The sequence below is a fragment of the Microcaecilia unicolor genome, chromosome 1 (genome assembly GCF_901765095.1).
Source record: "Microcaecilia unicolor chromosome 1, aMicUni1.1, whole genome shotgun sequence".
Lineage (NCBI taxonomy): Eukaryota > Metazoa > Chordata > Amphibia > Gymnophiona > Siphonopidae > Microcaecilia > Microcaecilia unicolor.
Window position 1 is genome coordinate 419,937,978 of NC_044031.1, and position 24,619 is coordinate 419,962,596.

The window sequence follows — 24,619 nt, forward strand, 5'->3', positions numbered from 1 at the left end:
CACAAAAAAAAAAAAGTTAATGTGGTAAGTAAACTGTGCAAATGGGCTGTGTGCAAAAAAGTAATGTGCAGAAGAACATCATTCCAGCAGCGAAGAGAAACCACAAAACGTGGAGGAACACTCAATCCCTACTAAGAGCAGTCCATTGAGGAAGGGAGTAGGGTAGGCTGGCTGTTTCAAAAAACCAAGGGAGATCTATATACGATTACAGGACTCTACTAAGGAACATCAAGTGACTCGACATAGCTGATGTTTCGGCGCCCATGCGCCTTCCTCAGGAGTCTTGTGATTGTTCCAAGGTCTGAATATAAAGCAAAGGCAGTAGTTTCTTAGTTCTAGTATAAAAGACAAGAACTTTATTTAGACTGCTGCGGTAGTCTGTTGGAAGTATAATTTTCATCCATTTGGACTGTGACTTTTGCTTTGAGTTCTTGTCTTTTATACTAGAACTAAGAAACCACTGCCTTTGATTTATTCTCACACCTTGGAAACATCACAAGACTCCTGAGGAAGGCGCATGGGTGCCGAAACACAGCAACTATGTTGAGTCACTTGATGTTCCTTAATAAAGTCCTATAATCATATCTAGATCTCCCTTATTTTTTTTTTTTTTTAAAGAGCCAGCCTACCTTACTCCCTTCCTCGCTGAACATCATTCCAGCACATGCACAAGTGTGGATACAATTTTTTGCTAAACCAAATATTTGTTAACAGTCCAGCACTTTACTCTTTCTTCCACCACACCTCCCTCGCTGCAGCTTTCACCCATCCTCTTAAAAAAACAAAAAAAGCCAGAATGAAAGTTACAGGATCTGTGTGCTTTTCAGAAAAAGAAGGAACAGGCATGAAATCATCATGAATGCTAAACATAGAACCTTTTGCTCCTCCTTAGATCTTGTATTGGAGCCCAAGTGTTAGAAACTCTTACACTCAGCCTTCTGGTCTTTGTGCATGTTTCTGCATCTGTGCTAAATAGCTAATATCTTCATTACCATAGGATTTAAAGGAGCTGTACGCTGATGTTAAGAGCGCACAATTAACTCGTACGTAAAAATTGTTTTAAAATAGGGCGTCCACACCAGTGCACAAAATTGTACACAAAAGCCAAGCTAAGCTGTGCCTGAAACCTAATACACTGTATTCCAACAGCCTCTCAGCAAGCAAGCTCTGTTGCAGAATATGCAGCAGTGACTAACACACTGCACATTCCAGGTAAATAAATAAATAAACATGTCAAAGAAAATATCTGAGTGCAAATTAAGCATGTATTTCATTATTGATGGTATTCTCTTACCGATTTGTAACATTCCTGGGATTTGCCCAGTTGTTGTTTTTTTTTATTATGTAAGCCACACTAAACTTTGAAGATATGTGTGGGATATGAATGTCATGTAATCATAACAACAAAACATAAAATCTACAACTTCTGTGTATCTCTAAATAACTTTTCAGTACGGAAGAAGAAGAAAAAGGTGTGCTCATTTGAAAGATCAAGACCTGGTGGGAAATCCTTCCATGGGTCAAGAACCAATGGAAAGCCAGAGGCCTGAACTGAAGTCTGTGAGTATGTGTGCCCAGTTGCAGCAACCACCTCCTCTGCACCTACAAGTGATAGTGGAGAAAGAGAGACTACACGGATAATTCCATTGGGCACACACCTTGCTGTGAATACTTGTGTTTTATAGGCCAATGATGAAAACAAAAAGTGAAATGTCAGTACCAATGTAACTAGTACATGAATCACAGTCAGGATTCCGCCCCTTCCATAGTACGGAAACTGTACTAGTCACTCTTCTAGCTAAATTCAAACATGAAATTGCCATAGGTAAAAGTATATTCCTCCTCCAATTCAACATGTCGAGCGCAGTCGACAAGATAAACCACAGTATACGTTTGGGTTTACTTGAACACCTCAGGATTGGAGGTAATATACTTAATTGGATCAAGGGTTTCTTAACCGCCAGAACATACCAAGTTAAATGAAAAACAAAACATTTCATCACCGTGGAATGCACATTGCGGAGTACCTCACGGTTCCCCATTATCACCATACTCTTCAATATAATGATGTCCCCTTTGGCCAAATTCTTATCCAGTCAAAGACTTCACTCGTTCATTTATGCAGACGATGTTACAATTTATATCCCCTTCAGACATGACCTTTATGAAATCTCCAATGAAATCACGCGTTGTCTGAACATCATGGATTCTTGGGGCTAACTCATTTCAACTAAAACTAAACACCGAAAAAACATATTGTCTTATCCTCTCATCCCCATACAATAATTATAAACCCACAACCTTAAGCACTCCTGTTTATTCTTTCCTATTTCTGATAACCTCAAAATCTTAAGTGTTATTATTGATAGCCATCTTACACTTGAGAGCCAAGTTAACTCCATTATAAAGAAGCTGTTTCATTCTATGTGAAAACTTAAATGTATAAGACCTTACTTCCCAAGGGAAATTTTCCGTAACTTAATACAATCAATGGTTCTGAGCCATGCAGATTACTGCAATGGATTGTATGCGGGATGTAAAGCACAGCTTATGAAGAAACTCCAGACAGCCCAAAACACAGCTGCCAGGCTGATATTCGATAAACCACGATTCGATAGCACTAAACCTCTCCGATTAAAATTACACTGGCTCCCAATCAAGGATCGCATTACCTTCAAAATCTGCTCTTTGGTTCACAAGATTGTCTACGGTGATCCCCCAGGATATATAATTGACTTGACAGATCTTCCGACCAGAAACAGAACCAGAGCATCACGTACCTATTTGAACCTCCACTATCCAAGCTGCATTGGACTCAGATACAAATCAACATATGCATCAAATTTTTCTTACTTAAATACATAAATGTGGAATGCACTACCAAAGAGTGTGAAAACGATTCACGACTATCAAAACTTCAGGCGATCATTAAAGACCTATCTGTTTTGCAAGGCCTATCCTACTGGCCCTACTTAAATGCCTCAACTCTGCAATGCATCAATACCTTACATTGCATTGGGCATTAAATATTTCTTTATTTCCTTGTCCCTTTTTGTACCTGTTTACTCTAACCTTACCTGACCCTTATTTTAAACTGTATTTGTTTAACATCTACCAGACTTGGCGATCGCCTTTACGGTATAATGTAAGCCACATTGAGCCTGCTAATGGGTGGGAAAATGTGGGATACAAATGTTACAAATAAATAAACTATAGCTATAAGACTTTTGACCAGCTATTAAAATTCCTAAACCTGTAACACAACATACTGCAGGGCTGTGCCATCCCTTAGGAGGTATCCTGTAGAGATGTGCAGTCATTAGCTTGCCTAAAAATAAATTGTGTGTGCCCAAAATAGTGTACATTAACCTAAGAACTGAAGAGCAAAAAATCAACCTCAGTACATTAAACAAGTTTTAAAGCATTTTGAGTAACTGGCTTCTCACTAGAGGGTCAGAGTAGCCCCCACAGGGCGTACACAAACTAAATTTATAGGGTTGACTGGTGTTTCAAGTAAAGGGTGAGGCACAAAAAGTAAGCCCCTAGAGTTTTCTGCCATTTTCTCAGCAACTGCTTTCAATTTCAATGAGAAATTTTATGTATTTATTTAGTCATCATACTAACATATTACTATTAAACATTTAATTATCTTAAGCTATGTTGATGTTAATGACATTTTAGCCCTATTACCTAGCTTTAAAACATAGTAAAATAATGTCATTCAAAGGATTCAATTAACAATGTGTCAGAATTTCGCTGTCATTGTGAATGCTTAAAGTGTCCACCCCTAGCTTTAGAACAGGCCTTCAGTCACTTTGGGAAGTTCTTAACAACCTTGTCAATCGGTTCCTGTGGCAGGCTGTCCCAGATCATGTACAGCGCTTCCTTGAGTTTGATGATTGTTTTCGGCTTTGGATGGAGCTTGTGATACGCCTCCAACATTGTTCCCCAGATAAAAGTGTGATATTATTAACACTACTACTACTACTTATCATTTCTATAGCACTACTAGACATACGCAGCACTGTACACTTGATTAACCTGGTATCTCCTTTTTTTTTTCTTTTCCAAATCATGGTAGTTTTACAGTGCAAACATTTTTGAACGTGCAAAAATTGTTGGGTGGTCATGCTAAAAAGTCTGTAACTTTATAGTGTTTAAAGATAATCTCATTCCACTTGGCACATAAATGTACATAGTAACAACAACTGTAAAACAACAACAACAACATAAAACTGTAAAATTAGAGGGTGGCCAATGGGATGCCGATTTTTAAAAAGGGTTCTAGGGTTGATTCAGGAAATTATAGACTGGCAAGCCTGACTTCAGTGCCGGGCAAAATAGTGGAAACTATTATAAAGAATAAAATTATAGAACACAGACAAACATGGAGTGGAGGAGTAGCCAACTGGTTAGTGCAGTGGACTTTAATCCTGGGGAACCGAGTTTGATTCCCACTGCAGCTCCTTGTGACTCTGGGCAAGTCACTTAACCCTCCATTGCCCCTGGTACAAAATAAGTTCCTGAATATATGTAAACCGCTTTGAATGTAGTTGCAAAAACCTCAGAAAGGCAGTATATCAAGTCCCACTTCCCTTTCCCTTAATGGGACAAAATCAGCATGGGTTTAGCCGAGGGAAATCTTGCCTCACCAATTTGCTTAATTTCTTTAAAGGCGTGAATAAACATGTGGATAAAAGTGAGCTGGTTGATGTAGTGCATCTAGATGTTCAGAAAGCTTTTGATAAAGTTCCTCAAAAGAGACTCCTGAGAAATTAAAGAGTCATGGGATAGGAGGCAAGGTTCTGGTGTGGATTAGGAATTGGTTATAGGACAGAAATCAGAGGATAGGGTTAAATGGTCACTTCTCTCAATGGAGGAGAGTGAACAGTAGAGTGCTGCAGGGATCTGTACTGGGACCGGTACTATTCAACAACTTTATAAATTATATGGAAATAGGAACAACGAGTGAGGTGCTCAAATTTGCAGAAGGTACAAAACTATTCAAAGTTGTTAAAACATGTGCTATGTGCTGTAAGACCTTAGGAAATTGGAAGAATGGGCGTCCAAATGGCAGATGAAATATAAGGTGGACAAATGCAAGGTGATGCACATTGGAAAAAATAATCTGAATCACAGTTACCTGATGCTAGGGTCCTCCTTGGGGGTCAGCGCTCAAGAAAAAGATCTGGGTGTTGTTGTAGATAATACGCTGAAATCGTCTGCTCAGTGTGTGGCAGCGGCCAAAAAAGCAAACAGGATGCTAGGAATTATTAGGAAGTGGATGGTGAAGAAGATCGAAAATATTATAATGCCTTTGTATCACTCCATGGTGAATTTGCACCTTGAGTATTGCGTTCAGTTCTGGTCACTGTATCTCAAAAACGATATAGCAGAATTAGAAAAGGTTCAAAGAAGAGCGACTAAAATGATAAAGGGGATGGAACTCCTCTCGTATGAGGAAAGAATAAAGAGGTTAGGGCTCTTCAGCTTGGAAAAGAGACGGAAGAGGGGAGATAAGATTGAGGTCTGCAAATTCTGAGTGGTGTAGAACGAGTCGCAGTAAATCAATTTTTTACTCGTTCCAAAAGTACAAAGACTAGGGGACACTCAAGGAAGTTACATGGAAATACTTTTAAAACAAATAGGAGGAAATATTCACTCAACGAATAGCTAAGTTCTGGAACTCTTTGCCGGAGGAGGTGGTAACAGCGGTTAGCGTATCTGGGTTTAAAAAAGGTTTGGACAAATTCCTGGAGGAAAAGTCCATATAGTCTGCTATTCAGGCAGACATTGGAAGCAACTGCTTGCCCTGGGATTTGTAGTATGGAGTGTTGCCACGATTTCGGTTTCTGCCAGGTACTTGTGACCTGGCTTGGCCACTGTTTGGGCTAGATGGACCATTGGTCTGACCCAGTATGTCTACTCTTACAGTATGTTCTTATATTCCCTTGGCTGACCCAGGTTGACTCTGTCCCATTAAACAATGTTTGTCTATATGTTCCGTAATTTTATTCTTTGTAATAGTTTCCACTATTTTACCCAGCACTGATGTCAGGCTTACTGGTCTGTAATTTCCCTGATCACCCCTGGAAACCTTTTTAAAAATTAGCATTACGTTCGCCACCCTACAAACTTCAGGACCTACAGACAATTTTAATGACAGGTTACAGATCACTAACAGCAGATCAACAATGTCATATTTGAGTTCTTTCAGTACCCTGGGGTGTATACCATCTGGTCCAGGTGATTAATCCCGTTAACTTGTCGATTTGGCTTAGTACTCTTCCAGGTTCACCGGGATTTCTTTCAGTTCCTCTGCATCATCACCAATTTCTGGTACAGGTAGATCTCTTACATCTTCTTCTGTAAAGACCGAAGCAAAGAAATCAGTCTCTCCGCTATGGCCTTGAATGCCCCTTTTGCTCCTCGACAACCTAATGGTCCCACAGATTCCCTCACAGGCTTTCTGCTTCTGATGTACCTGAAAATTTGTTACTATGAGTTTTTGCCTCTGTGGCAAGTTTCTCTTCATATTCTCTTTTAGCCTTCTTTATCAATGCTTTACATCTAGCTTGGCAGTGCTTATCTTGCTTCTTATTTTCTTCATTTGAATCCTTTTTCCACTCTTTGAAGGATGTTCTTTTGGCTCTAATAGCCTCTTTCATTTTACCTTTTAACCATGCTGGCTGTCGTTTGCTCTTCTTTCCACCTTTGTTAATATGTGGACTGCATCTGGTCTGGGCTTCCACAGTGGTATTTTTAAACAATGTCCATGCCTAATTTAAAGTCTTAACCTTTATGGCTGATCCTTTTAGCTTCTTTTTAACCATTTTCCCCCATTTCATCATAGTCACCCTTTCGAAAATTAAGTGCTGCTACAGTAGACTTCCTTCGTGACTTCAAATATCAGCTCAAATTTGATCATGCTATGATCACTTTTTCCCAGCAGACCCACCATTTTATCTTATACTATGCACTGCATTCCACTAAGGACTAGATCTAAAATAGCTCCCTGTGAGGGGGTTTATAGAACACTGCCCCTCACCCTTAAGAATAGTCCCTCAGATAGCCTAAACCACCTGAACACCACTAGTCCAGCCCCAGGAGTGAGTGAGCCAGGAAGGGTGGATTCGAAACCAGGAAATATAAAGGATAGGGCCAGACTGAGGTTAGGGAGGCTCCAGGGACGGAAGAGTTGAAGCCAAAGCATATGTCGCTGCAGCATCTATGTAATGATCATGACCTGGCTGAGGTAAGCCACTTTTGCTTCTTAATTGAGACAAGCCTTGCTTTGAGGTCTGGCAGGAACCAGACCCTTTAACTCAGAGAAGAACCGAGAACTTACAGGCTGTGTTTGGGGCCTACCAGCCAGATCCCGCTTAAGACTGTGTTACTGAACCACACAGGTTTTTCCATCTTATGTTCCTGGGCCTCTGACGTAACAGGCTTCAGGATTCTGTTAAATAAACATGTTTTGTTTATATCCCCTTTGTCCGGCTATGTTATTCAGCGGCCCACCCACAACCCTCACTCGGGGTATCATACTCCCTCCCACCCTCTTTTCGGTTTTTGGATCAGTAGCTCCAAGAAGCAGTCATTTATTACATCTATTACTACTACTATAAATCATTTCTATAGCGCTACCAGTCGTACGCAGCGCTTTACAAGTGAACATGAAGAAAAGACAGTCCCTGCTCAAAAGAGCTTACAATCTAAATCAGGACAGACAGACAGGACCAATAAGGATAAGGGTAAGACAGACAGAAGGACACATAGGGAAGGGACTATTGAAGAGAGGAGCACAAGATAAAGTTTACGAGTAAGTGACAAGTTAGGAGTCAAAAGCAGCATGAAACAGGTAGGCCTTAAGCCGGAATTTGAAGGCGGCCAGGGATGGAGCTAGTCTTAACAGCTCAGGAAGCCCATTCCAGGCATAAGGTGCGGTGAGACAAAAGAGGAACGGAGTCTGGAGTTAGCGATGGAGGAGATGGGTACAATTAGGAGAGATTTGCCTAGTGAACGGAGTTCCTGGGAGGGAGTGTTGGGAGAGATGAGGGTGGAGAGGTAGTGAGGGGCTGCAGAGTGAATGCACTTATAATCAAAAAGAAGAGCTTGAATTTTATACGGAAACGGATAGGGAGCCAGTGAAGTGACTTCAGGAGAGGGCTGATATGTGCATAACGACTTTGGCGAAATATTAGTCGTGCAGCAGAAGAGGAGAGAGGTGGCTGAGTGGAAGACCTGTGAGAAGCAAGTTGCAGTAATCTAAGTGAGAGGTGATGAGAGTGTGGATGAGGGTTCTGGTAGCGTGTTCAGAAAGGAAAGGGCGAATTTTGGCGATATTATAAAGGAAGAAACGACAAGTTTTAGCAATCTGTTGAATACGTGCAGAGAAGGAGAGGGAGGAGTCAAAGATGACCCCCAGGGTTACGGGCACATGAGACAGGAAGAATGAGCGTGTTGTCGACAGAAATAGAGAATGGGGGAAGGGGAGAGGTTTGTTTAGGTGGGAAGATAAGGAGCTCAGTTTTGGACATATTGAGCTTCAGGCGGCGGTGAAACATCCAGGTAGCAATGTCAGAGAGGCAGGCAGATACCTTGGACTGGATTTCTGCCGAGATTTCTGTAGTGGAAAGGTAGACCTGGGAGTCACCAGCGTAAAGGTGATAATGAAAACATTGGGAAGCGATCAGAGCACCAAGGGAGGAAGTATATATGGAGAAAAGGAGAGGTCCTAGGACGGATCCTTGAGGTACACCCACTGACAACAGGATAGAGGAAGAGGAGGATCCACCAGAGAATACACTAAAAGAACGCTGTGAGAGATAGGAAGAAAACCATGAGAGAGCAGAATTCTGAAATCCAAGTGAGGACAGCGTGTCAAGAAATAGGCTGTTCCCTGATATAACATTTATACAGTCAATACTGGGGTAATTGAAATCATCCATTATTATACTGTTTCTGTTTGTTCTGTCCTGGCAGACAGTAGTACAGGCCTACCAGTATACTCTTTCACACATGTAATTTCTATCCATAAGGATTCCACGCTGCTATCTGTTTAATATAAAATGTTTATTTTGTTTGACCTAATTCCCTCTTTAACATATAGCGCAACCCTCACCCCCTCCAATATGATCCACTCTTATCATTGCAATATAATTTGTACCCTGATAAAACAGTGTCCCACTCACTGACCTCCTTCCACCAGGTCTATGCGATGGCTATTATATCTACCTCTTCATTTAGTGTTATATACTCTCTCCCATCTTATTTTTTAGGTTTCTAGCATTTGTAAATAGACACTTCAAACTGTGTTTTTTTTCCTTGCATCTACAAGCTGCTTAGAAGTTGGTGGGGATAATTTGCACTAGAGGGTGTGTTGCACAGGGTGGAATTCCAGCACAGGATGGTCATGCTCCCTTCTATGGTTCCTAGGTGGAGATCTTCATCCTATCAACAAAGCTGACACTTCCTGTAAAAGACTGTAGCTTCACCTTTAGCTCACCAGCTAAGTTAAGCACCTCCAATGTATTCCTGCCCTGAATAAAGCACCACAAATCCTTCAAGCCTTCTGACCTACACAGGGGTATACCCCTAGGCGACAATATGACTAGGAGAGTTTACTTGCTTTCCAAGAGTGCAAGTGTCAAAACAGTAGGCAAATTATTTAAAAGCATGCCCCAGGACTGGGAAGTGGGGGATGCAACTCCCGCTTCAGATCTGGGTCCCGAGATGTCCTCCTTCCTTCTTCCCACAGAGACGGAGCTCTGGTTACCTCTTCCCTTCATGCCACTGTGCTCCTCTCTACCTGACTCTGTAGGGAAGCCTTCTCCTTACAGATCTCATTAGATCGTCTCCACTTTCTTCCTTTGTTTCAGCTTGTAGCTGGGTCAAACTTGCTCAGCTTGTGGGTGGACTGCAAGCTCCAGCTAGTGGTTGGGTAGGTCACAGCAGATGCAGCACAGAAGTACTTCACCTCCTAAACTCTACCACTCCCTTGGGTTTTTTCAGCCCAAATGCATGACTTTTTTTTTTAAGCATTAAAAGTTAGCTGACAAATTCTAAAGCATTCTACAAGGTTCACTCTCATGTTATCCACACCATCAGGGGTGTCTACTCTACTGCAGATTTTGGTATCATCCACAAAGAGGCAAACCTTATTAGACAATCTTTCCACAATATCGCTTACAAAAATGTTTAAAAGAGACAGACCAAGCACAACTTCCTGCAGCACACCACTGGTAAATGCCCCTTTCTTAAGAGTGAGCTCCATTTATAACTATTCTTTGTTGCCCTCGGGCCGGTGCAAAAAGGCTACCTTTGAGGCATATTTTCAAAGCACTTAGCCTTCCAAAGTTCCATAGGTTTCTATGGAACTTTGGAAGGCTAAGTGCTTTGAAAATATGCCTCATGGGCAGTTAATGAGCAGTCTATATGCTCATTACCAACTACAGAATGCATAAAGGATTTCAGCACTGAAGTTAACTCACATGGTAGACATTAACGTACAGCATATTAAAATGTATGGTATGGAGGTTATCAGTCCGCAGCAATGCAGAGAAGTTTTTCAGCTGTGAGTTCATGCAGGAAATATACTGCAGGTCTAAGGCGGCATAGAAAGGTTAGTTGAGGGGATTATAAGGCTCCCTCAACCACCCCAACCCCCTGCCTCCAATAACTTTCTGCATAGGCCCTTCGTCTCTAATGTCGCTGCACCCTCTCCTTTCCCATGACCCAACCCCTTCCTCCCTGCCCCAACATTAAATATAAAATCCCTGGGCCCCAATGCTCCAATATCCAGCACTGAAATCAACTGCGCAAATCCCGTAGCCCAAAAACAGCACAGAAACTTAGCTCTCCGATGCTGAAAGCAAATGGCATTCAAATTTTATGCGTGCTAGTAAACCGAAAGCAAAAGGGAGGGATGTGCCTGGCGAATGCGCAGTAAAGTTTTGAGGTACCAAGTGCAGCTCTTGTGCGCATGTCCAGCGCTATTCTTCTACGCCTTTAAATATAAGCTTTTCAAAAATTGTTTGCACTTATATTTTTGAAAGGCTCATATTTAAGTGCAGAAAAACAGGCGCCAATGTGTGCTTTCACTTTCACGTGGACTCGCATGCACTTCTTTCTCACTATCAGCACTTAGGTGCTGCACAGGCTTCCCTCCACTTCTAAAACACAACACCAGCAATTTAATGCCAGAAATTCAGAAGAAATGTTCTCCTCAAAACATTCAATGCCACCTCCAAGCTTTCAGCGTTAAGGCCAGCATTTTTTTCTGCACTGTTGTTTAAGGATTGGGTGGGAACACCGAGTAACCTCATCAACATCTATTTCAATATATTTAAATACAATGTGTGGCCATCTTTGGCATGTATGCCGATACCTGTGCTAGAACCCTCTGAATATTCTGCACACAGGAACATGCTTGCTACTGTAACTCTAATTGCCTTTAATGCCAGCGTTAGGTTTCGGCCCCAAGATATCTAGCAGCATCCATCCTACCCCCCCTGGCCCCCAGACCATCCCCACCTCATACCTTGAAAAGGAAGGAGCGACGTCCACTTGCTTTGTGCCACTATCTTGAAAAATGGCACCTGACCCCACACAGTGCATCCTGGAATCAGTCTGCCAAATAAGGGATACACCTTGAGGTCAGGCACAGTCATTTTTGCTTCTTATTGCTGACCACAGAACAAGCTTTCAGCATTCCAACCCCCCTCTCCCCCACACACACAGCTTTGCTGAAATCTTAGTATACCAATTCTAGCATTCTCCCTCAATCCAACTCTATGGTCACCCAGTCAAAGAAACCAATCACATTTGTGTGACAAGACCCGACTCCAGTAAAATTAAGGGAAGCGAAGCACCACATGTATATAGCTTTTAGAGAAATAGAATTGCTGACTAATTACTAACATGAGCCAGAACTGTCTTGCCAAGGGACTGGCTTAACAACAAAAAAAAATCACTCCTTTCAGGTTCTCAATGGACACAAGAGTACTGCACACAAAGTTCCCAAGACAAAGGGAACATGTATGAGGGAACCTGCACATGGGAAGATTCATTTCACCCAGTGTACCTGAATGTAACTCACCTTGAGCTACTACGAAAGCAGATTCTATATGTGAAGAATACAGAATCTACTGTGATGTATAAATCTTACACCAGGCTTGAGGCTAGCACCAATAGCCTCCATACATAGTCTAAATGGGTTAAGGCCCAGCCCAGACAGGTTTCTAGTAGCTGGGGAGCCTTGTTAGAAATTAAGCCTTCAAATACAAACATATTTATGCCCTCAAAGAAAAAAGTTCTGGAGAACTAGCCCAGAGCAAGGGACGGCAACCTCGGTCCTCAACGACTGCAACCCTGTCAGGTTTTCAGGATTGTCGCAATGATTATGCATGAGATTTATATGCATGCACTGCCTCCATTGTATGAAAATAGATCTCAGGCATATTCATTGGGGAAATCCTGACAACCTGACTCGGTTGTGGCCCTTGAGGACCAAGGGTGCCCACCCCTGGCATAGAGCTTTAGTATTCACTCCCAGTCCTCAAAGGTCACCAACAGGTCAAGTTTTCAGGATATCCCTAATGAATATGCATGTGAGAGACTTGCATGTCTACCACTACCACTATGAAAACCTCTCTCATGCATATTTATTACTTCCCCTCGTGAGAAACTCTCTTTAATTAGTTACATTAATCAATCACGCTACCCAGTAACTTATCATGCACTTTTTCAACGTCTAACACTGTTTTTATTTATAAATACAAACTTAGGCTCATTTTTATTAAGCTTACATTATCCTATCCTCTCACCTTCACTCATACTCCACTCAAATTCCACTCATACCTGCTACCCCACATCATAGAGATTGTGTGAACACCAAAGGCAGAAAAATAAAGCTGCTCTTAAAGATTAAAAAGTTAATGCGACATGCATCTTCAACATGTATCCTATATAGTGTATGAAGGAAGAGTCAATTGTAAGCCCTCTTATTCGGTCATTTTTCACCACTTACGACCTCTGGAATGCTACAATTGCTCCAAATACTTCCTTCTAATGTCCTCTAGAGAGCTGCCGTTACTCCCACAACTCCTTCATAGTTTTTATCTCCGCTGAACTGTACAATCCTTTTTTTCTCTGCATCTTTTTTTCACCAAAATGTCCACCAATTGCACCGTGCAACTTATGTCGTTACAATCGGAAAGAAACGACATAAATAAAAACAGATGTTGAAAAAGTGCATAAGTTACTGGGTAGAGTGATGCACATTTATTAGGAATACACTGAAAACATGATCTCTAGGCATCCCTTGAGGATTGTGCATGAATAGCACTGGCCTAGTGAATAGTGTTGACAAGCACAGAAGAACAAAAGACCCTCGCACAGGTCAATACAAGCAGGCAAACATAGCAAAGGTGCAAGCTGCTTTGGAAGTAGGCGCTCAGTTTATTTATAAATCAGAGACTAGGACAATACTGAGAAGTTATATATTTACACTTCACAGGGACTCATGAAGCAGGCCTCTGTGGCAGAAACACGATTTGTGTCGAGTCTATTATATACTTTGAATAAAGCTTCTGATGTGAACTCTTTGAGTCCGTTGGACGTTTTGTTCTGCATCATCTTTGGTGTCACCTTCGCTGTGTTTGCCTGCTAGTGGATAGTGTAACAGGTTAAGAACCAGGAAAATCAGGGTTCAAATTCTGCTTCTCCCACTAACATGCATTGTGACCTTGGACAAGACACTTCACCCTTCAGTGCCTCAAGTACAATTTAGAATGTAAGCAGAAAAATGGCTTCCACAGCAGGGAATTAACCACTGTACTTCATTGTAGCTTGTCTTAGGCTCAGAACAGCAAATAATTAAATCTCAAAGGGCAACAGCAGTCAAAACCCTCTTCCTGGTTCCTTCTGCCACTGCCATATACATGCACAACAGCAATCTCAGTGTGTTTTTTTCTAGCAAAAAAGGCGCTGGTACTCAAATGCTAGGCTACCCTTCAGAAGTGGGGTGATCACTGAGAGACCCACCCCACAATAGCCAGGCCCCCTGCAACCAGTCACAGAATCTATGACAAGACAGAATTGGTGTGTAGCTCTATCATTAAAACTTGTGGTCCATGGGTCAAAGTTTAGCAGACAATGGAAAAGGTGCCAGTACTCAGTACCCCAGTGGCGTAGGAAGGGTGGGGCAGTGGGGGCGGTCTGCCCTGGGTGCACGCTGCTGGAGGGTGCAGAGAGCAACCGCGCGCCTGTCGGCTCCGCTGGTTCCCTGCTCCCTCTGCCCCGGAACAGGTTACTTCCTGTTCTGGGGCAAAGGGAGCAGGGAGCCAGCGGAGCCGAGAGGCGCAGCTGCTCTCTGCACCCTCCAATGGCCAAGAATGCACCCGGGGAGGGGGGTGTTATTGCGCCGGGGGGGGGGGGGGGCTTGATGCGCTGGAAGGGGGGGTGTCATTGCGCTGGGGGGGGGTATCATGCTGCACCCTGGGGGGTACAGACGCCACTGCACCCGGGGGGGGGGGTGCGCAGCGGCAATCCACCCCGGGTGGCAGCCGACCTTGCTACACCACTGCAGTACCCCCAAGTACTCCCTCAAAAAAAGCCCTGAGCAATCTACAATGTACAGAACAGAGCTGCCGTAAACAAACATATGCTATTTAAACCACTCAGAATTCACAACTCTGCACACAAGTTGCCTGAAGTCAATTTTAAAACACTTAAATCCAAGGTCTTATTTTGTTTTAGAGAGAGAGAGACAGCTGCACTATTAGCCAGGCCTGAAAACAGCTCTATAGGGTTCCCACACCCCTAACACCACCTCTACAAACTTCATAGATTTTTTTTTTCTAACAAATCTCTGTTCCATAAAGCACCACCTTAACCTTTGAGAAAAATCACAAAGAAGTCCCAAGCACACACACACATATCCGGATTTGAGTGTGTATTCAGAGCAAAGACTGTGACAAATCCGGAGGAAAGTTTTACAGAAGCACTTACAGCCTCCACAGGCAAAGGAAGGGTTAGACCTCATCTGTTCTATACATACTGGGTTCCACGGCACATGTTGTTAAACGAAACAGGGTGTTAACAAAACCGGCCCAATGGCAGTGCAAAGGACCCAGTTCCAGTTCCAAATCCAGCTTTTATCTCTTGGACTGACCATGGCTAGGAAGGATGCAAAAGAGAAAAAGGATTTTGGGGCAACACCCATGGATCAACCATAAAGGGAAAGTGAAATGGGACTTGATATACAGCCTTTCTGAGGTTTTTGCAACTACATTCAAAGCGGTTTTGTCTGGGCATGCGGTTTACATATATTCAGGTACTTATTTTGTACCAGGGGCAATGGAGGGTTAAGTGACTTGCCCAGAGTCACAAGGAGCTGCAGTGGGAATCAAACTCAGTTCCCCAGGATCAAAGTCCACTACACTAACCACTAGGCTACTCCTCGCACTCATGTACCAGACTCAGATGTGCACCATGGCTGGGAGAGGAAAGGAAGATAAAACACAGCAAGGCCCCAGAAAACTGTAGATTAACATATATGGACTTATCCCAACCCTGAACAGACCACGCATATTTTCAATGCACTTAGCCTTCCAAAGTTCCATAGGTTTCTATGGAACTTTGGAAGGCTAAGTGCTTTGAAAATATGCCTCCGGGCTGCAAAAACAAACAAAAAAAATACAGGAGGTTAACCTCCTACCACCCTGTCTCTATTCTCTTTTCCACCAAACCCTCCCCCTTGTTAGGTACTAATCAGGCCTTTTTTTACTGCTTCATTCTAAGGCACCTTCAGAAACCAAGGGGCTGATGGGCCCACAATGCAGCAGCAATGCATAAAATTAGTGAAGCAATGTTCAAATCACATTTAAAATTTTAAATGTGAGAGGGGGGAGGAATGTGCTCAGCAACATGCACAGAAAGGTTTTTGCAGTAAGCACAGTTCTTTTGCGCATGCCCAGACAAAACCGGAAGTGTCAGCACACATCAGCAGTTATGCTTCAGCGCCTAATATAAGCCTCACGATACCACTAACACATGGAATTTTTGCTAGGTTCATATTCAGGCACAGAAGAACAACTGTGGATGTATGCTTTTACTTTCACTTTTGCACACATGCACACATTTGTTCCTTCCCTTCTGTCTTTAAATTTGCAGAAGCCTTCTTCTGCTTATAAAAGATGACAAAACCAGTAGTTCAATTTGAAAAATTGAGCAGAGATCCTCTCCTCAAAACCTTCTACGCAGCCTTCGTCATTATAGGCCATCGTTTCCTTCCATGCACTGTGGTGCTTCCATCTGTGCACTGCAAAGGAATGCTTACTGACCTCATTAAAATCCATTTAAATATATTTCAATATAATTTGCGGCCATCTAAACATGCACGTTAACACCTGCACTCGGCCCTCTCAGCATTCGGCATACAATAACGTAGATGCACACCTAGTATTCACGCATATTTACACTTGTGATAGTTTTGAGCATCGTCCCCCAAGTTTGTAGAACAGGCAAAAAGCCTTATTTGACTTCAAAACACTGATCATTAAACAATTTAAAAACAGCTGCCAGGTGCAAATGTTTCAGCATCAGCCTAGCAGAGGACAGGATGGAGCAACACTCTCAAACTATGGCTTCGGTATGCCTCTGCAGATCAGACACAGAGATTCCAAGTTACCCAGGAGATCTTTGGCCAGTCTTGGTTTTGAACTTACATCTCAAAACAGTGTGGGATTTGGAGTGCCTGATTCTGCCCACTGAAATCAGTACTACAAGTCCCACAATGCACTTCCAGAAATGGGGTGGCCAGAAATCCAGGACTGTCCCACAATCGGACTGGGTATCTTGGCATCTCTGCAGACAGCTATTTATAGTCTGTGAGGACATAGCTCATGATCAAGCAGAATTGATAATGGAGAATTTGCTTTTCTTCAGTCATTCCTGCATTAAAATGAAAACAAAACAAAAATAACCAGACAGAACACAGAAGCCCATAAGATCTGCCCAGTCCCCACTTCCCTAGCACAACGCCTAGAGTCTCTCCCTTCTCCACAACACAGAAACTTGTTTTTTTACAACCAAATCAAAACACTGGAAAATGAAAGAGGGTAGCCTCTCTGGTGCCACTGCTTTACATTTTCATTCTATTTGTGACTGACTAGATTCTGTTGCCTTCTTTTCAACCCCAGATAGTTACAGCTTCCATACAGCAGGGACTTAAATGCTAGCTGTGTTTGAACAGCCCACAGCACCTGGAAAATCTTATGGAGACAGAGGAGGAGGCCTTATGTTTAGAGAAAAACAAAGACAGGCAGTTATTCCATGTTTTTCAAGGCACTCTGTTTTTTTTTCGTGAGCCTTTCCTTTTCCTTGTGACCAAAATATATATATTGCATGAAGCCTTTTTCAACTACAAGATTAGAAAACACAATATGATAAAATTAGACTTAACACATTTTAATACACATTGTAACATTCAAAATAAAAAGTTAATGCGAGACAATAATTTAAAAGGTACTGAATATTCAATCTCTTTGCAAGTCCCCTCCCTTTGTAAGGCTGCATGCTTCTATAATAGTTTATCATCATCATTATTATTATTTAAGAGAGAGAAATGTGGCCTTATCTGAGAATGCTTGGAGAGATAAGGGTCTGCCATTCCATTTCAAGATGTGTCTAATGTCCTTCCATGCTATTATGGTGTTAGTTATTTATTATATTTCTGCTATATGATTGTTCAAATATGTATAAATCTGATACTGTATCATGAAAGTCCTATTACTAGGTTTAAATCTGACATTTCCAAGTTTACCTCATTGACTATATTTCTTCTCATTTTACTATAGTTATGCTGTTAACAAAATAGTAAGCTTTATGTTAAACAGTACCTGCTGTACACCACCTTCAGTGAATCTCTTCATAAACAGAAGTGGTTAATAAATCCCAAACAATCAATCAGCAGCAGCCCACACTGGGAACAACTGAAGTAAATTACACCTGGGCAAGGACAAAACCACACGTGCTAGCATAACAGCAATGCATGATAGCTTCTCCACCTAAATATTTTAGGCTCTGGGTAGTCCGGCGGGACTAAAAGGGTGGGGTGTAAACAAAAAATTATATTTAACACTTCAGCAATTTCTCATTACACCTCCATCTTACATATACATGAAGGGCTTGTGGTTTCATTGTGGCCATAAAAAAGAGCAAAGGGAATACAGTACCATCCAACTACAGGCAAAAACGCCAACGTAATGAAGTGCTCACAATTTTACACACTGTTTTAGTGCTCAATATTTTGCTGCCGGAACATCTATGCAAATAAACCCTTGTAGCAAAATGGCGTGTAATTTTTCCCAGAACCAATTATTATGGCAACTGGGGCACTGCTGCAGGAGAGGCAACAGTGCAGCACCCTTCCACTCTCCAAACAGCAGTGACAGAAGCACCCTAAAAATACAGCACCCAGAACAATGCCCCATATACCCTACCCTAGTTTCACCTTGAGTTTTTTTATATAATCTTTTGCCAAAAACTTAACTTACTTATTGCAAAATCAGGTTTGCAAAGTTCTTTGTGCACATTTGAACTCACAATTTATTGATTAGGATTTATTTACCGCCTTTTTGAAGGAATTCACTCAAAGCGGTGTACAGCAAGAATAAGTCAAACATAAGCAATAGATAACTACAGAAGTAAAAATACTCAAACAATAATACAAAGTATGGCATAGTATGCAACATAACAATGACACTGTGGTAAGGGTAGCTTCACTTTGCACAAATCTGAATAAAATAGAATCAATGTGCACTGGTGGCTAAGAAAACAAATAGAATGTTAGGTGGTATTATGAAAGGACTGGAAAACAAAAATGAGGATGTCATAATGCCTCTGTATTGCTCCATGATGCAACTGCACCTCGAATACTGTGTGCAATTCTGGTCACTGCATCTCAAAAAAGATATAGTGGAATCAAAAAAGGTACAGAGAAGGGCAGCAAAAATGATAAAGGGGATGGGACGACTTCTCTCTGAGGAAAAGCTAAACTGGCTAGGGCTCTTCAGCTTGGAGAAAAGATGGCTTAGGGGAGATATGATAGATGTCTATAAAATAATGAGTGGAGTGGAACGGGTAGACGTGAATCGCTTGTTTATTCTTTCAAAAAATACTAGGACTAGAGGGCACGCAATGAAGCTACAAAGTAGTACATTTAAAACAAATTGCAGAAAATATTTCTTCACTCAATGTGTAATTAAACTCTGGAATTGCCAGAGAATGTGGTAAAAGCAGTTAGCTTAGCGGGGTTTTAAAAGGTTTGGATAACTTCCTAAAAGAGAAGTCCATAAGCCCATTACTAAGATGGACTTGGGGAAAATCCATTGCTTATTTCTAGGATAAGCAGCATAAATTGTATTGTACTGTTTTGGGATCTTGCCAGGTACTTGTAACCTGGATTGGCCACTGTTTGAAACAGGGTGCTGGGCTTAATGGTCCTTTGGTCTGTCCCAGTATGGCAATGCTTATGCTTATGTTCTAACACAATACACAATAAAACATTTTAATACACAGAATAGGGTATAAGCTGGTGCAAACCCTTTGCAGTCAGACCAGTGTAGAGTGCATTACAATAATCCAGTCTTGATGTTCATCATTGCATGCACAAATGAGATAAGGTTTGCCTTCTCAATGTAAGGAGGCAGGCAGCATAGTTGTTGCAAGTGATAGAAGCTGCTCTTGAAGAATGCTTGGATTTTGGGGATCAGAGTAAGTGTTGAATCGAGCTGTATTCCAAGGTTCCTGACTTGTGATGAGGGGGAGTTCATATTTCCCAAAAGAGATTTTGATGTCAGTTATGTCCCCGCTTGTGTTAGGGACCCATAGAAGCTCAGTTTTACTTGGGTTCAGACAAAGTTTGTTGTTTTTTATTGTTTTTACCCCATTCTTGAATGGACGTTAGACATAGTCAGTTTATTCAGGGCTGTGGGTAAGTCAGTTTCAATGGGTATGAGTAGCTGCACGTCATCCACACAGATGTAGAACTGCATCTCCATTGACTGAATCAGCTTGGCCAGTGGCTTGAGGTAGATATTGAAAAGAATAGGTGACAGTATCAATCCTTGTGGTATCCCACAGGTCAGTGCCCATGGTGGCGATGAGGTGCTGTCTAACACTATGGACTGCTGCCTGTCTGATAGACAGGATCTGAACCAGGCAAGTATTGTTCTTCTGACCTGTTTCTGCCAGTTGTGCTAGCATAATATTATGATCCAGTGTCAAAAGCTGCTGAGAAATCTAGCAGTACTAACATAGAGGCAAATCCCCTGTCTCGGTTTCTGTGAAGATCATCTAGGAGGGATATGACTGTTTGTTTTCCACAACCAGGTCTGAATCCAGATTGATATAGATCTAGCCAGTTTCTCCCTTCTAGACAATCAGTGAGTTGATCATAGACTGTTTGTTCTATAAGTTTCCCTAAAAACAACGTACGATTTGACATCTTTCCGGAAGCTACTAAAGACTAACCTGTTCAAAGAAACTTACAAAAAGAACCCTTCATAAAAGACAACATTAAAACTCTACCAGTTCAAGCCAATATTGAACTTTTAATTTGAATACTTTAACCACATTGTTATTATTTATTTATCTACTTCTAATTTACTTGATACTCTATGTACCTTAATTGTATTAATACTCTGTACTTCTCATTCCGTTAATGGCGATCGCCATTGCGGCATAGTCTAAGCCACATTGAGCCTGCAAAGAGGTGGGAAAATGTGGGATACAAATGCACCAAATAAATAAATAAAAATGGGATTTTGGTTACTGGCCGGTAACTTTCAAGCTTGTCCTGGACAGGGTTGTTTTTTGGGGTTTTTTTTTTTTTTTAGCAAAGGACACACCATGCCCTTTTTAATGCTGTTAGTAGTTGCCCATTAGAAAGAGAGGAGTTAACTATTTTTGTGGCACCTTCTTTTAAGCCCCTGCTTTCCTGCTGCACTATTTTTGATAGACAGGGATCTCGGGGAGCAGGTAGTTTGTTTGAAGGTTTTTTAGGATTTTGTTAAGGCCCTCCTCTGTTATTGGGTTAAAAGAGTCACATATGTCTGTGTCCGGACAATTAAGCCACTTTGCATAATTTTATTTATTTATTGGGATTTATTAACTGCCTTTACGAAAAGATTCACCCAAGACAGTACAGGCTCTTTTTACATTAAAGTTGCATGAAATGTTACAAGCATTTGGAAAGCAAATGCTAGCATTTTACATGCTAAAAGAGCAAATAGTGTTAATTACTCCATTTAATATACACTCCTTGCTCTTTCAGCATGGAAACTGGCCTTTGCACAATTCAGTACATTTTAGTATATCAGTCTTATAGAGTTTTCCTTCCTCAACTCAGTCAGTCACTGTCCGGACTCATTGAAATGGCTTTTCTTATTCCTTTCTCAGTAAGCTGCAACATCTCTGCTTCAAAATGCCATTTTAAGGCAGCACAAATGAGGGTACTTTTCCTTAGGTCAGTGGAAACTGACAGGCAAAATTCAGTCACTGTAAGTTAAAGTAGCAGACAGCACTGCCAGTGACAGTGAGACAAGGTTAACCCTTCCATTCTGAAAAGTTCCAAGGGCCCTTTGAAATTTCATGAAGCAGACAAGTCTATTTAACATTCTCAGAATACCGTATAATGGATCTCAGATTTAAAAACAAAACGGACAAAAATGCATTTACTTATATCTATACAGGGCTTTTTTTTTTTTTTTTGCAGGGAGTACTCAAGCGTACTGAGTACCGGCATCTTTTCCAGTGCTTGATAAAATTGATCCATGGTTCCCCAGTATTAATGAAAGAGCCCAGGTTCTGCACACCCCATGCTGCCTTTTCATAGATTCTGGGACCAGTTGCAAGGTGCCTTGCTATTGTGGGGGTGGGGTGGTCTCTTAGTGATCACCCCACCCCTGAAGGATGGCCTTGCATTTGAGTACTGGCACCTTTTTGCAAGAAAAATGCACATCTACATATCTATAGCTAAATAGATATAAATACATACACACACACACACACCAGCATAACCAGAACATTGGGTGGGGGAGGCTACGATGACTGAGTGGGCACCGGGTATCCCACCCCCCTCCTCTACTATCCTCTTCCCCCCCCCCCCATGAAAATTACCTTAACTGATGGGGATACAGCTGTAGAAATCTAGCAAAGTCCCCCATACTCTAATGTGCTAAGTGTTATCGCTGATGCCAGCACCGCAAGCATGCTCCATTCCACACATGAACTGAGCATGAGTAGAATGTAACATGTTTGCAGTGCCTGTACAGTTGCACTTTATTGGAGTGGGGGCCAGTTCCAGATTTCTCTGATGGGGCTTAGGGATTCTCACCAGCTACAGAATGGTAGCCAGCTGCTAGTTGGACCCGAGGCAAAACTGGCTGTGCCCAGGCCAGCCCACACCAACCCATGGCTACACCCCTGACACACACACACATATATATGCATATGCATACACATACTCCTGCAAGTTACCCACAAAAAAAAAAAAAAAAAACTTTTGCAGAAGTTCCAGTCCTTGCCCCCCACCCAGTGTCTGTTATGCCCATTTTCACTGGTGCCACTGTCTCCCTCTGGTGAACCCATGAGTCTGAGTTGATGGAGCTGTTCCAGCCACTTGCTCCATATGCTGTAGCCCATGCAGGTTGATCTTCCATCTCCAGACTGCCCACCTTACCCCACTGTACTGGCCTACATATATTAGCTGCAAAGGTCTTAAATACAAATCAATCTACGCATCCAGTTTCTCCTACATAAGCACGCAATTATGGAATGCATTACCAAAAGCCTTGAAAACGACGTACAACTACCTAAACTTCCGGAAATCACTAAAGACTAACCTGTTCCAAAAGGCATACCCTACCGACCCAACTTAAATGCCTGAACTCTGCTACATAACAAAACAAGTACGTAATGGACATTACTCAACTCTTCCGTTGTACGACTCCCTAATGTGACAGTGCTACATGAACTCTATCCTATCACAACATTACCTTATATTTGTTCACCAGAGACTTCAAAGCCTCTCCGGTACTATGTAAGCCACACTGAGCCTGCAAATACGTGGGAAAATGTGGGATACAAATGTAACAAATAGATGTAGGAGCATACTAGACATAATCGCACCATTACAAATAAGAACTTCACGAAGACACATCTCAATTCCATGGTTTAATGAAAAAAAAAAAAAATTAAAAACACAAGTAAGGAGACTAGAATGAGCATGGAAAAAAATGAAAGACGAACACACACTCAACGCATGGAAACAAATGCAAAGAAGATATAAATATAAAATAAGACAAACCAAAAGCTCATACTACAAATCCAAAATAGGACCAGATTATAAAGACACACACAAACTATACCAACTCGTGCACAAACTAATTGACACCTCTCCGGTTACCTCAACACAGACACCCCATCAGCAGATGACTTGGCAATTTACTTCAATGAGAAAATTATAAACCTACGATCCATGCACTTAACACCACCGACCATGAAAAATTCATTAATTGTTTGGACTCAACCACCGATGAATACCCAGCTGACCGAATCTGGACAAACTTCGACCTACTGACCAACGAAACCGTCACCCAAGCGATCAAAAGATTCACCAAATCCCATTGCAAACTGGATGTATGTCCCAACAACCTAATAAAAACCGCCCCTCAACGCTTCATAACAGACCTCACTTCTTATTTAAATTTCATGCTACAACATGGACTCTTCCCTAAGGATAAAGGAAATATATTACTTACCCCAATACCCAAAGATCTAAAGAAAAAAATCAAATGATATTACCAATTACCGCCCGGTAGCATCCATTCCTCTGGTAATTAAACTAATGGAAAGTATGGTAACCAAACAACTTACCAACTACTTAACCAAATTTTCAATACTACATGAAACTACATGAATCACAATCAGGATTTCGATCCAACCACAACACTGAAACAGTATTAATCACTCTCCTAACCAAATAACTTACCAACTACTTAACCAAATTTTCAATACTACATGAACTACATGAATCACAATCAGGATTTCGATCCAACCACAACACTGAAACAGTATTAATCACTCTCCTAACCAAATTTAAACAAATTGCAACTGGCAACAGTGTTCTCCTTTTAAAATTCGACATGTACAGCGCGTTCGACATGGTTAGCCATAAAATATTATTGAACATCCTAGAATACTTCGGGATTGGAGGACAAGTATTGATATGGATTAATGACTTCCTAACTGCAAGAACATACCAAGTGACATCAAATTCGAATACATCATCACCATGGAAACCTAAATGTGGAGTTCCCCAGGGATCGCCACTATCACCAACACTTTTCAATCTATTGATGACACCACTGGCCAAATCACTATCCAACCAAGGCCTCAATCCATACATCTATGCAGACGATGTCACGATCTACATCTCATTCAAACATGATCTAACAGAAATCACTAATGAAATCAAGCATAGCCTCCAAATAATGAATTCATGGGCGGATGCATTCCAACTAAAGCTCAATGCAGAAAAAACACAATGCCT

The 24,619-nt window shown here is 41.6% G+C and overlaps 1 protein-coding gene across 5 annotated transcripts in view; it reads right to left on the reverse strand.

Moving 5' to 3' along the window:
* The window catches only part of ZNF516 (zinc finger protein 516), a 347,045-nt gene that overhangs the window by 223,174 nt on the left and 99,252 nt on the right, over positions 1-24,619 (reverse strand). Inside the window, exon 1 of one of the 5 annotated variants that reach the window (XM_030211779.1) lies at positions 11,543-11,617. The exons of the other annotated variants lie outside the window; for them this stretch is intronic. The gene's annotated coding sequence lies outside the window, so the exon portion shown is untranslated. Of the gene's footprint in view, positions 1-11,542; positions 11,618-24,619 lie in introns of those variants that run through there. 5 annotated transcript variants of the gene reach the window in all.